Consider the following 12799-nt stretch of genomic DNA (forward strand, 5'->3'; position numbering starts at 1 on the left):
TACATGGCTGACACTGACAAAGGTTCTACAATCTGAGGTACAGGATCTCAGGATAAATCCTGAGGGGATTTCACTGACCCTATCAGATCCAAAAGCTACAACTCTTGTTGCATAGGTCCTGCTTTACCTTTGTGCTAACCATCCAGCAGAAAAGTATAAAATCAAAATATAAGAAGTAAAGCCATGGTGGTATGTTGAGCTGTAGGGGACTCAGGTCAACAATTTCTGACATTGCCAGTCAAGCAGAAGACCCAATATTATTATGGGTTCCTGGACTATTTTAGAATATTTTGCTGAGTTTATACACCTACAATATTCAAATAACGGAACTTAACAAAAAGGGGATGCAGATGGTTGTCCATTTTTAATGTGTATATTCAAATGGCTAAGATCTATGTACAGTTACATTCTCTTAATGAATAGAGGGATTTGTCCTGATGGTGTTTGTAAGTAGGATATCGTGTCTTCATCTTGTACAGCAAGTAACCAGTAGGAAGAATGTATACAATGTGTTAATTATTGAAAGAGTCCCACCAGTTTGGTTTGAAACTTTCTCATCGCTATTTGTTTCTCAATAAATTTATGGAAAAAAAGCCTTAAAACATGCCAGTGTACTGATTTCAATTAATTTGAACTCAGTGATTTTTTTTTTCTTTTTGTAGTGTTGGGGATAAAATCCGGAGCCTTGAGCATTGAGCATTTAACCACAGATCTATTAATCTTTACTTGGTGCTGCTAGTTTCTACTTAGTGGTTTCTTTCAGTATGGAGATAACATAGCAACAGGGTGATGGACTGACAGCTGGTGTTCAACTTGCAACACCTGGGAGAGCTGACTTAACACAGTACTGGGTGTGAGAGGTCCACCTGAGTAGTGTTGCTGGCATATTAAGAGGCAGAACTGGAGAAGAGGAGAAGTTATTAGGGAAGCTGTAGGGAGCTATTGGTTTTCTTGGAGGAGTCTGTCGTGTGGCTTTCCAGATGAAACTGGCTGCTCTTATTGTTGAAGGAGCTCAGGACCACATTGTCCCTGAGAATGGCTACAGTTCATGGTGGGTGATTTGTGGTCCTCACTTTGAGTATCATGTCCTGGCTCCAAAGAGAAAGATGGTGCACTGCTGCTTCCCGAAGAAGCTTTTCATGTCTTTCCTGAAGGGAACTCAGCTGTCCTCATTGTTGGCATACCTCAGGACCTACTTTTCAAGGGAGCTCTGATTATTTACCTTGAGCATTGTTTCCTGGTTCCCATTAGCCCTCCAGCACACATAGATCCTTCAGCCTGCTGGCAGAGACTTTGTAGCTTCCACCACTGACCTTTGGACCTTCCCAGCGCAAATCCATGAAAGAGGCCTGCATGAGTCATGGTTGTGGGCTCTAGGCCTCCAGAGGGACTCATGGAAACATTGTCATGGACTTTAGGTCTTCAGCTGCACTCATGCAAGACATTAACCATGGGATCTAGGCCCTCAGCTGGATTCTGTGGTCTTTGTTGTGTGGACAGATTCCTGCATTCTTTGTATATTATTCTTTGGGTGATTTAATATAAAATAATCTTGTAAAATATATGTCCTTGACTGTATTGTCCTCCCCCTGCAAAACTTCAAACTACAACACGTTCTCACTTGCTTCTGCATGAAAAGAGAGTACACATGCATAAGCAATATCGTGTGATACTTTCTACTCTACAGCATCCAAACTATTTTATCATTCCTCACACATCACACCAGTCCACTCATTGATAATTTCATGCTGGTAGATCCTGGAATTAGAAAGAGCTTGTGCTTTCCATACTTTAGTGAGTCCTACATGGTAAGTGCCCCAAAATAGAGTGAGATTTGTCATTTTAGAATGACCTACTTAGAACCAATCTAGTGCATGCAAACTACTGTGCAGTACCTAAGTTCTCAGAGAAATTCCTCACTACAGACAAGCTTTTTAATAATCAGAGAGTTAGAGTTATTTTGCTATTACCAGCCACTCTCCTGCTCTGGACAGCCTACTTGCTAAATGGAGTTGTAAGTCACAAAGCCATCATGATCAGGATAGAGGACACATACGGGCTCAGTAGCACGGACTTCCATTCACCAATCTAATGTGGCTACTCAGTGCTGAACTCCAATTCTCCCATGGAAAACAACATTTCCATCAGGAATGAAGTAGTAATTTTTGCTCAAGAATAGAGGCATCAGGGATTCAGGCTTGTTGTGTTGGTTATCACATCAACGAGCACAATTTGGTGTCCTACATGTTGGTGTCTCTGATAAAAGAACATATTTCATAATGAAAGTGAAACTTTGGGAAGAAGTGACCAAATCATATTCTAATAATGTTTCCCTTATGAAAATCTCTTCTATATAAAAATGCTGTTTGTTTGTGTATGTGTCTTGTGACTCCTACAGGAATTGTTTGAATTAGTTTTTCATATTTCTATAAAATATGATAAATAAATGATTATAATTTAAAAAATTAATCACTGTATTATTAAATATTGCATTTAAAATTCATTTTCATAAAACATTTAATAATTCATGATATAAAGAGACATTTTTACATTTAGCAGTGACATGCTCTTTAATTTGCTATAAGGTATATATGAATATCTGTCTTATAAAAATTGACATTGCATCATGTTTGACTTAGAACTTAAATGTAGCCCCTCTGTAAATAACACAGTTAGATATCATAAATTTTGTTTCTTACTATGAAGAATGCATAATTTGCTATATAAGGGCTTAGATTAGCTGTATGCCACTTAAAGATTTTGTAAGATCATCTTGAGGTGAATTGACTGAATTATTGTCATTAACATTACTTCAAATCAACCGTCACAATGTTTCTTATATTTATAATAGTCTTTTATGGGAATAAATTACATAACTATAAATAAAATGATTTAAAACTAGGCAATGAGGGCTGAGGAGATACCTTCTGTTTTCAGCCTCCCCAGTGCTGGGATTACAGGCGTGGGCCACCAAGCCCAGTTTGGGGGCTGACACAGTGCACCCGGGGTTCCTGGGCTGACACAGCATGTGGTACTGGGGCTTGAACTTGGGAGCTTTCACTTGCCGGGCAGGTGCTTAGAATGCCCAGCTATCTCTCCAGCCCTACATGTAAACATTCTCAAAGAACCATGGTTATTGTACAAACTTATGCTGAGTTTCCTTCCAGTGGTCTTGGGCTGCCATCTCCCATACAACACGCAGGATTCTTTTCATACCATTGCTGCCCATCAGGAAAAAGAATTCTTTAATATTAATTTTTTTTAAATATATGGTCTACAAGGTCTCACTATGGAGGTCAGATTCATAGTGATCCTCCTGTTTTCAGCCTCCCAAGTGCTGGGATTACAGGCATGCACCACCACACCCAGTCTCAATCTCTGTCTCAGAGCAACCTGGGTGTGGGGCCAGCACATCAGGCCCAGGGATTGAACCCCTGGCCCCTGCATCTGCCTAAGCAGGTGCTTTAATCTACTGAGCTATTTGGATAGCCTTAATATTCATCTTTGCTGTCTAATATGTTTTAAAAATTATCTTAGAAATTTATTTTATGTTATCTGTATAGAATATGTACCTGTATTCTACAATAAAAGGATCAAGGAAGGGAGTACTATGTTAGCTATCACTGGGGATTTCTATCACTTGCAGCTTTTGAATGTCTCTGCTGTGATGGGCCCAGGATTTCTGGATTTTGGTGCTTTCTGGGCCAAGACTGGGTCCAGTTTTCCATTAGCCAAACCAGAGCATTTTTAGAACTATACATTTTCAAAATTATATGTCTGCCTAGTCTAGTTTGAGTGCATTATCGATGTGTGTACCCATCACAAGTTAATACACATCTGAAACCCCTTTCTCAAGGGAGTGATTTCCTCTCTAACCCGACTGTGCAATCACCTTCTTGGGTTCTAATTCTTGACGCTGAAGGATAAAGAAAGGCAGGACATGGCGGAACACTTTAGTGGTGGAGCAGGAAGCAGTAAGGCATGTGGGACAGGAACTGATTCATTGGTTCTTAGAGAATGTTCCAGTTCTTGGCCCTCTAGACACTTTACATCCTTTGGGTCAATAACATGCTTTTTAATCAATGCTATAATTTCAACATCACAAGCATGAATAGGTTAAGAACTCAACAGGTATTTTAATTTGTCAGCCTGAGAAATGATCTTTCAAAGTTATTTTCAATGGTTTTAGCTTAATGAATGCAGGCAGTAAAAGTCATTTGACAGTTATGGAATAATCATACTTTGAATCCATATTGGAGCAAAACTCTGTGGTATCTCGTTGTCTTCCACTATCAATTATCCAGCATCACCAGAAGCCAAAGTCTCAGTCTGCAGCTCGGAATTTCTCTGTCCTCTTAGAATTCTGGCCTGTCCTGAGTCCTCTTAACCAAACCTCAGGTTTTTCTTTTTTGTTGTTGTTCAGCTTCTTCCTTAATCTTGACAAAGATTGCTTTCATTTATTTTTCCTGCAATTATGTTTTCCTGAACTTTGTTTCCATTGTTGAAATTTTCAGACAAGTAATGATGACTACATTCCCACTGGTCAAAGTTTACTCTTTCTCTTTTTATTTTGTTAATTTATTTTCATGCATTGTTGCTACTCTTTTATTCTTTTCATTGACTATTTTGTAATTTTATTAATATTAAAATTTATCAGCCCCCCCCAAAAAAAAATTCTCAACTTTAAGACTGGGCATGGTGGCACAGGCCTATAAATCCCAACTTTTGGGAGGCTGTAAACAGGCAGATCACTACAAGTTTAATCTAGTAGTGAGACCCTGAATATCCTGTAGACCCTTCTCTAAAAAATACAGGAAAAAAAAACGTAAGATGGCATTTGGGGTGGGGGGCCTGCCGGTTAGTTCACTTGTTAAATGTCTGCTTAAGCAAACACAGTCAGGCTCAGGAGACTGTGGTTCCATCCCCAGATCCTCATGCCTTACTGGACCTGCCCTTACGGCATTCTGAGCCAGAAAAAAAAAATCCTTCTAAAACTTAAATTAAGCTACATTTAATTGTACCTGAAATATATCTAAGCATGTACAATAGATTCTTATTCTCTTTGGTCACATTTCACAGATTTTTGAAATATAAAACTTTTCATGCACATTACAACTTCCAATCTGTGATTGAATGAAATTTGTTACATTTTAAGTTCAAGATTTATTTTATTTTTTATATATTTAGTACAGGGTCTACAGGGGCTCACTACACAGATCAGACTCATAAGGATCCTTCTGTTTTCAGCCTCCCAAATGCTGGGATTACAGGCGTGCACCACCATGCCCAGTCTCAATGGCCATCTCAGTACATCCTGGGGGTGGAGCCGGCACAGCATGCAGGGGATGGAACCCCGGCTGCTGTGTTCTGCCCAAGCAGGCACTTTAATCTGCTGAGCTGTCTGGCTGGCCTTTCAAGATTTATTTTAAAAGTTTTAATTTTCTCTTGGGAACTTTTTTGTTTTGTTAGTTTTATTATTAAATACTTGTTTTATGGTATTTTGATTGGTTACACACTATTATAGGTAGGTGAACAGTGAGCTTTGTACATCCTATTTACACTGCTATGCTACCCATTTGTTAGGTATTTGTGCAAGGATGCTAATGTTCTACTTCTTTTAAAATACATATTTTGGTTAAAAAAAAGAAAAAGAAAAAAATCAATTGAACTAAACTGGGTGGCGCGCTACAGAATTGACGAATTTCTGCCCTTTTTGGGCCTGTTAAATTGATAAAGCAGCAGGATCTAGGGCCCGCACTCTGAGCAACACTGCCCTAAAATATTGAGCACTGCAGTGCAGCCACTTAGTCAATTTTATAAATATTTCAGTGGAATTTGCAAGGATGTGTATTCTCTGTATGGTATAAAATATTATAAATCTAGTAACTCACGTTTACTTAACAAGACTTCAATTCCTTCAGGTTCTTTTTTTTTCATCTGTAAGTTTCTACAGAAGGCACATGTGCCCCTTCTTTACCACTGCACTGTAGACTAGACAGTCTCTCTTACTATGTTCTTATTATGCTGGTTGTTGCAAAGACATTTGTAAGTGTTAATTATAATCATTATCAAGTTAAAATACTTTTATTGGCTGCTTTTCATATTAAAGAATTTCTTTATTTTAAAGAGAGGGGAAAAACCCAATAAAAATGATGCAGAATTTCAAACAAGATAATCGCAAATTAATAATGGTTATTGTATTGCATATTGTTATTTTCAAAGTAGTTGCTCAGTTTACCACATACAGCATGCAAAATTGCTTCAAGTAATACATGCATTAATTTTTTAAAAATCTCATTTCTGTATTGACAATTTGCTTTCTTTTGGCAGTATTTACCTAACACATCTCCATTTGTTCTTTTATTTTTACCTTTTCCCATATGTTTTTAAAACTGTCTGTACACATAACATGTGTCTTGGCTTAAATGTTTTTGTTTATTCAATTTCAGAAACTTATCTTTTCCTAAGGCAATTTAAACCCATTCCATTAATTGTGATTATGAGCATATGTTAGCCTTGCCATTCTACTTACTATTTCATGCTTTCTTCTAACTGCTATACATTTCTTCTTTTTGTAAGTTTTAGCAAAGATTATTGTTTTGTTTTGTTTTTCTCTCATGCCATTTCCTGTTTAGTACAAGGTTCTGTGCCTATTTAAAATCGCCCAGAAAACTTCTTAAAATGCAGGTTCCTACATCCTCTGTCCAGAGGTCCTTATTTTATCTGAAATCTGTATTTTAAACTATATCACAAAAGCTTCTGTAGAAGATGACTTTAGGATTAAAGAAAAATACTGTGAAATTCATGTCATCTTGTTAAGTGAAATCCTGTATCACCTGTAATTTTTTTTGTTTTAGTACTATTTTGTACTCTCTTCATTATTATTGCTTCAAATTTTTTTTAGGGAAGGGCCTACAGGGTGTTCAAGGTCTCATTACTAGATTGGATTCATAGTGATCTGCCTGTTTATAGCAGGATCACAGGTGCATGCCACCACGCCCAGTCTTGTACTCTCTTTAAAAAATAAAAAAGAAATTTAAGATGAAAGGAAAAAAGTTAATGCTCTAGTCCACAAGTTCAACTTCATGTTACTATTCTCTAGAGTTTGCTTTAAATAATCTAAATTCACATTTAGATATATATCAAGAATTTACTTATTTTCATGCTCTGTATCTAATTAGATCAAGTCCCTTTACCTTCCCATTCAACCTCATTTTTGAGTCAAATTTTATATTATTCATTTTATGATGATGCTGTCTCCTTGGCATCTGTATTATGAATTAAAATATAGTTTACTGCTGTGTTTTCAGTAATTACATAAAGGCACCCATAGGTTTCATAGGCTTCTTTCTGATTACTGGGTCAACTTTTAAAAGTTACAAAATGTAGAATGCACTCAGATAAGTGAATAAGACATAAATAAATGATGCAAAAACCACTGACAAGGTCAAGAAAATATACCTAGCACCCTACAAACCTGCTCATGTTTCCCTTGACAGGGCCAACCTCTGAATTCCTATAAACAAAAACATTTTCTTTTTGGCAATCCTTTCTTTCTTTGGCCATAGTTGCTCTATCTCATTAGCAATACAAATGATGGGGTTCTTGTAGTGTTGCCTGTCTTTAGAGTTTTATGAATTCAACTATATGCTATAGACCAGCAGTTGGTTCCCACCCTTTTTGGTACCAGGGACAAGTTTTGGGGAAGAAATCTTTTCCAGATGAGTGGTCAGTTTCTGTTTTAAAAATTTCTATACAGTTTCGTACATTATAATTGCATGCACCTGTGCTAGCTTTGCTCGTTGTCCCAGCTGCTTTTCTCTCTCTCTCTCTCTCTCTCTCTCTCTCTCTCTCTCTCTCTTTCTTTCATCTTAGCTTCACCTTAGATCAGCAGGCGTTAGATCCTCATAAGAGTCATGCAGCCTGGTTCCTCACACTTGCAGTTCATACCAGGTTTCATGCTCCTGTGACAATCTGTGGCTGTGGCTCATTGGAGAGGAGGCAGAGCTCAGGCAGTCCTGTGGGAGCTCTGAGGAGTAGCTGTAAATACAGAGGAAGCTTCACTTGATCTCTTGCCCTAGGGCCTGCTTCTGGCCTGAGGACCAGGATCCTTGCTATTCTATGCCTGGTGACTTATTTTGTTTAGCATTCTGACTTTAGGAGAGATCATTTTTCTTGGCTTGGAGCGCTGCAAAACATTTTTGAGCTTCTGTATCCAGCATTTTTACTGGGGATTCATCACAGAAGCATAATGAGTTCATGGATCATACGAGTTTAAATGAACTTCCTATGCCATTTGTTTGAAGTTCCTGGTTTCAGTTCTCAGGACTGCGCTAAAAAGTTCCTTTTAACATAGCAAGCATAATAGTTTTAAAATCTGTGTGAGGCAGTGTTAATATATGATGCTTTGGAAGTAACTTCTTGATGTTTATTATTTTTCTAGAGTCAATTTTCTTATGAGTTTGATTTATTTGACTGTGTTCTCATAATGTATATTTAAAAATTACTTATAGAGACAACTTGATATGTACAAAAAATAACTCTTCTTTCAGAGAGTATTTGCATTTTTATAGCTGGGGGCTGGGTTTGGAAGACTTGATTTAGTATGATTTTAGTGCATGGTCAAGGATCCAAATTCCCTGGAGAGGCAGTGATGCAAGCCTAGGTTACTCGGTTGTGCATGTGTTTACTTGCTCCTGGCTTACCCTGAGCTACTTTTCTGGCCCCTCTTTTTTATTTTAAGGAAAGATCTTACTAAGCTGTACAGGCAAAATTTCAACTTGTATACATATATTTTATATTGACTCTGTTTCTCAAGTGAGTCCTAATATAGTTTGCCTTTAGATTTGACCTTGTTATTATTGTTATCATCATCATCATCATCATCATCTTCTTCTTCTTCTTCTTCTTCTTCTTCTTCTTCTTCTTCTTCTTCTTCTTCTTCTTCTTCTTCTTCTTCTTCTTCTTGCTTCTCTTTTTGCTCTCTCTCTTCTTTACTTTTTTTGATTAAAAAAGTTTTATGTGGTTTTAAAAATTTTTTTTATGTATTTGGTACAGGGTCTCACAACACAGCTTGGACTCATAGTAATCCTCCTGTTTCAGCCTCCCCAGCACTGGGATTACAGGTATGTGCCATCACACCTGGTCTTGGTGGCCAGCTCAGAGCACCCTGGGGGGCGGGGCTATGGATTATTTTATCTGGCTTTTGAATACATTTGTCTGACATTATTGGAAACAGGAAGTAAGTTCTTTCCTGAACACTTTTCTATTTTGCTAAAAACTAAAATAATTACAATAATTTTAGGTCTCATTGAACATGCTGGAAGGTGAGGAGCTTCTTGTGTGCCGTCTTTGCTAGCACAGCCAGGCCTACACACAAGCAACCATGTCGAAAAGACGTGCAGTAGGCACTGATGTTGGCACTATCTACTCCTGTGTGGGTGTCTTCCAGCACAGAAAAGTGGAGATAATTGCTAATGATAAGGGAAACTGGACCACCCCAAGCTATGTCACTTTCACTGACACCAAATGACTGATTGGAGATGCCACAAAAAATCAAGTGGCTCTGAACCCCACCAACACAGTTTTTGATGCTAAACATCTGATTGGATGTAGATTTGATGGTACTGTTGTTCAGTCTGATATGAAGCACTGGTCCATCATGGTGGTGAATGATGCAGGCAGGCCCAAGGTTGAAGTAGAATACAGAGGAGAGACAAAGAGCTTCTACCCAGAGGAGGTGTCTTCTATGGTGCTGACAAAGATGAAGGAGATTGCAGAAGCTCATCTAGGGAAGACTGTTACCAATGCTGTGGTCACTGTGCCAGCCTATTTTAATGACTCTCAGTGTCAGGGAACCAAAGATGTTGGAACTATTTCTGGTCTTAACATACTTAGAATTATCAGTGAACCAACTGCTGCTGCTATTGTTTACCGCTTAGACAAAAAGGTTGGAGCTGAAAGAGATGTGCTGATTTTTGACTTAGGAGGTGGCACTTTTGATGTGTCAATCCTCACTATTGAAGATGGAAGTTTTGAAGTGAAATCTACAGCTGGAGACACCTACTTAGGTGGAGAAAATTTTGACAATCGAATGGTCAATCATGTCATTGCTGAATCAAGCACAAGCACAAGAAGGACATCAGTGAGAACAAAAGAGCTGTCTGCCATCTTCGTACTTCATGTGAGTGAGCTAAGAGAACCCTCTCTTCCAGCACCCAAGCCAGTATTGAGATTGATTCCCTCTATGAAAATATTGACTTCTACACCTCCATTACTCGTGCTTGGTTTGAAGAGCTGAATGCTGACCTGTTCCTTGGCACTCTGGACCCTGTGGAGAAGGCTCCTCAAGATGCTAAACTGGACAAGTCTCAGATCCATGACATTGTCCAGTGGGTGGTTCTACCCATATCTCCAAGATACAGAAGCTTCTGCAAGACTTCTTCAATGGAAAAGAATTGAATAAGAACACTAATCCTGATGAGGCTGTTGTTTATGGTGCAGCTGTTCAGGCAGCCATTTTATCTGGAGACAAGTCTGAAAATGTCCAAGATTTGCTGCTGTTGGGTGTAACTCCTCTTTCTCTTGATATTGAAACTGCTGGTAGTCCTCATCAAGTTCAATACCACCATTCTTACCATGCAGACCCAGACCTTCACTACCTACTCAGACAACCAGCCTGGCATGCTCATTCAGGTATACGAAGGTGAGCGAGTCATGACCAAGGATAACAACCTGATTGGCAAGTTTGAACTCACAGACATATCTCCCTCACCCCGTGGTGTTCCTCAGATTGAAGTAACTTTTGATATTGATGCCAATGGCACCCTCAATGTTTCTGCAGTCGATAAAAATACAGGAAATGAGAACAAGATTACCACCACTAATGATAAGGGCTGTTTGAGCAAGGAGGACATATAGCGTATGGTCCAGGAAGCAGAGAAGTACAAAGCTGAAGATGAGAAGCAAAGGGACAAAGTGTCCTCGAAGAACTCATTGGAGTCGTATGCTTTCAATATGAAAGCAACTGTTGAAGATGAGAAGCTTCAAGGCAAGATTAATGATGAAGATAAACAGAAGATTCTTGACAAGTGTAATGAAATCATCAACTGGCTGGATAAGAATCAGACTGCAGAGAAAGAAGAATTTGAACATTAGCAGAAAGAGCTCAAGAAAGTCTGCAATCCCATCACCACCAAGCTGTATCAGAGTGCAGGTGGCAGGCCTGGAGGAATGCCTGGGGGCTTTCCTGGTGGAGGATCTCCTCCCCCTGGTGGTGCCTCCTTGGGGCCCACCACTGAAGAGGTTGATTAAGCCAACCTTAAATATAAATATAACATTCTTCCACAACCAATAAAATTGGAGGATCTAAATTTTTAGCAAATTCTGTGGCAGTTAAAGTTGAGCTGCTATAGTAAAGTACGGGCATTCTCAATACTTGAATAATGGAACATGTACACAGGGAAACATTACATTGTACTTTAAGCACTGTACTGTAAGTGGAAACGCAATGTCTTCAATAAAAATATTTAAATTGGCAAAAATAATTTTAAAAGAAGAAATAGCACGTGACTAGTAAGTGATTTAAATCATAACATATTCCAAAGATTCTTCCTTCATCCTTATGCTTTATTGAAAATTTGGATGGAAATAGTATTCTAAGCCTGAAATTACTTTTTCTTACCACTTATAGCCCTGTAGAATGTTCTGGTTTAAATTCCCTTTGACATGCCAGACCCCAAGTTGTCCACCCCACATGGGAGGTCTTATTGTTGCCAATGGGCAGGATTCCTGGTGGTATACATGTTCCCTGGCAAGAGGGCTGTCAAAGACCCTCAGTGAGGCAATATTTATGTTAATGGTAGAAAGTAATGTTTCATACCTGTATGTGGCTGGCTGTCATGTAGAAAATATCTTTCCTACTGGAAAGATGGGGTTTACTCTAGGCCATCCCTTCTTTCTACCTAAAGTCCTGAGGCTTCCTTATGCAGAATCTCCACTTGCTTGGTGAGCAGATCTGGGGGCTTTTACCCCTGTGGTTAATGCAAAGCACTAAACAGTTGTTGATTACTATGGGAGAGGAAGAATCATTACTGTTCAGTTTTCTGTATAAAGTACTTTAGCTAATCTATCTTTACCCTTTTGTTTTCTTGCCTGATTGCACTGTCTAGGATCAGAGATCTTTGCTTAGTTCCTGACCTTGAGATGGTAAAAATTACAGGATCTTGGTTTTTAATGTCCAATGGGTAAGGAGGAAAATGCTTTGGGAATAGAATGGGTGGAACCTGAGGTCTCTAAAAATGGGGACCCTTGAGGAACTGTGCATTGAGGGAAAGAAGATGGAGGAAAAATCTCCAACTTAGTACCTAAATAATGAATGATAAGAAAAAAAACACATAGGTAGGCTCTACGTCAACACACACAGACACACACAGATACACACACACACACACACCCACACACACCCCCACCCACCCACACACACACACCCCTCACCCACAACCTCTAAAAATGGAACTCTCAGGTCTGTATGTTCCAATAGTTTTCAATCTGAATTTTTACCATCCTTAACATAAGTAAAACAATTGACATTTTGTGATATGTTGGGGTCTTGAAAATGCTTTTTACATCTTAATGCCTTGTTGCCTGGATACCAAGCTGATTCTTCATAGTATATTTGATAACTTTAGAGAGATGGTAACATAATGTTGGTATTTTCCCTCTCCCTTTAGGAATTGGGTAACAGAGAAGAGATGAATGAGAATTGAAATAGAAATTCTGTATTTGGAAAATCAAGAGA

The 12799-nt window shown here is 38.6% G+C and overlaps 1 pseudogene; it reads left to right on the plus strand.

Annotated features, from left to right (window-relative positions):
• Positions 1–9385: 9385 nt before the first annotated feature.
• Positions 9386–11313, plus strand: LOC101567532 (annotated as a pseudogene).
• Positions 11314–12799: the final 1486 nt, after the last annotated feature.

This window comes from Octodon degus, unplaced genomic scaffold (genome assembly GCF_000260255.1).
Source record: "Octodon degus isolate 3935 unplaced genomic scaffold, OctDeg1.0 scaffold00116, whole genome shotgun sequence".
Taxonomy (NCBI): domain Eukaryota; kingdom Metazoa; phylum Chordata; class Mammalia; order Rodentia; family Octodontidae; genus Octodon; species Octodon degus.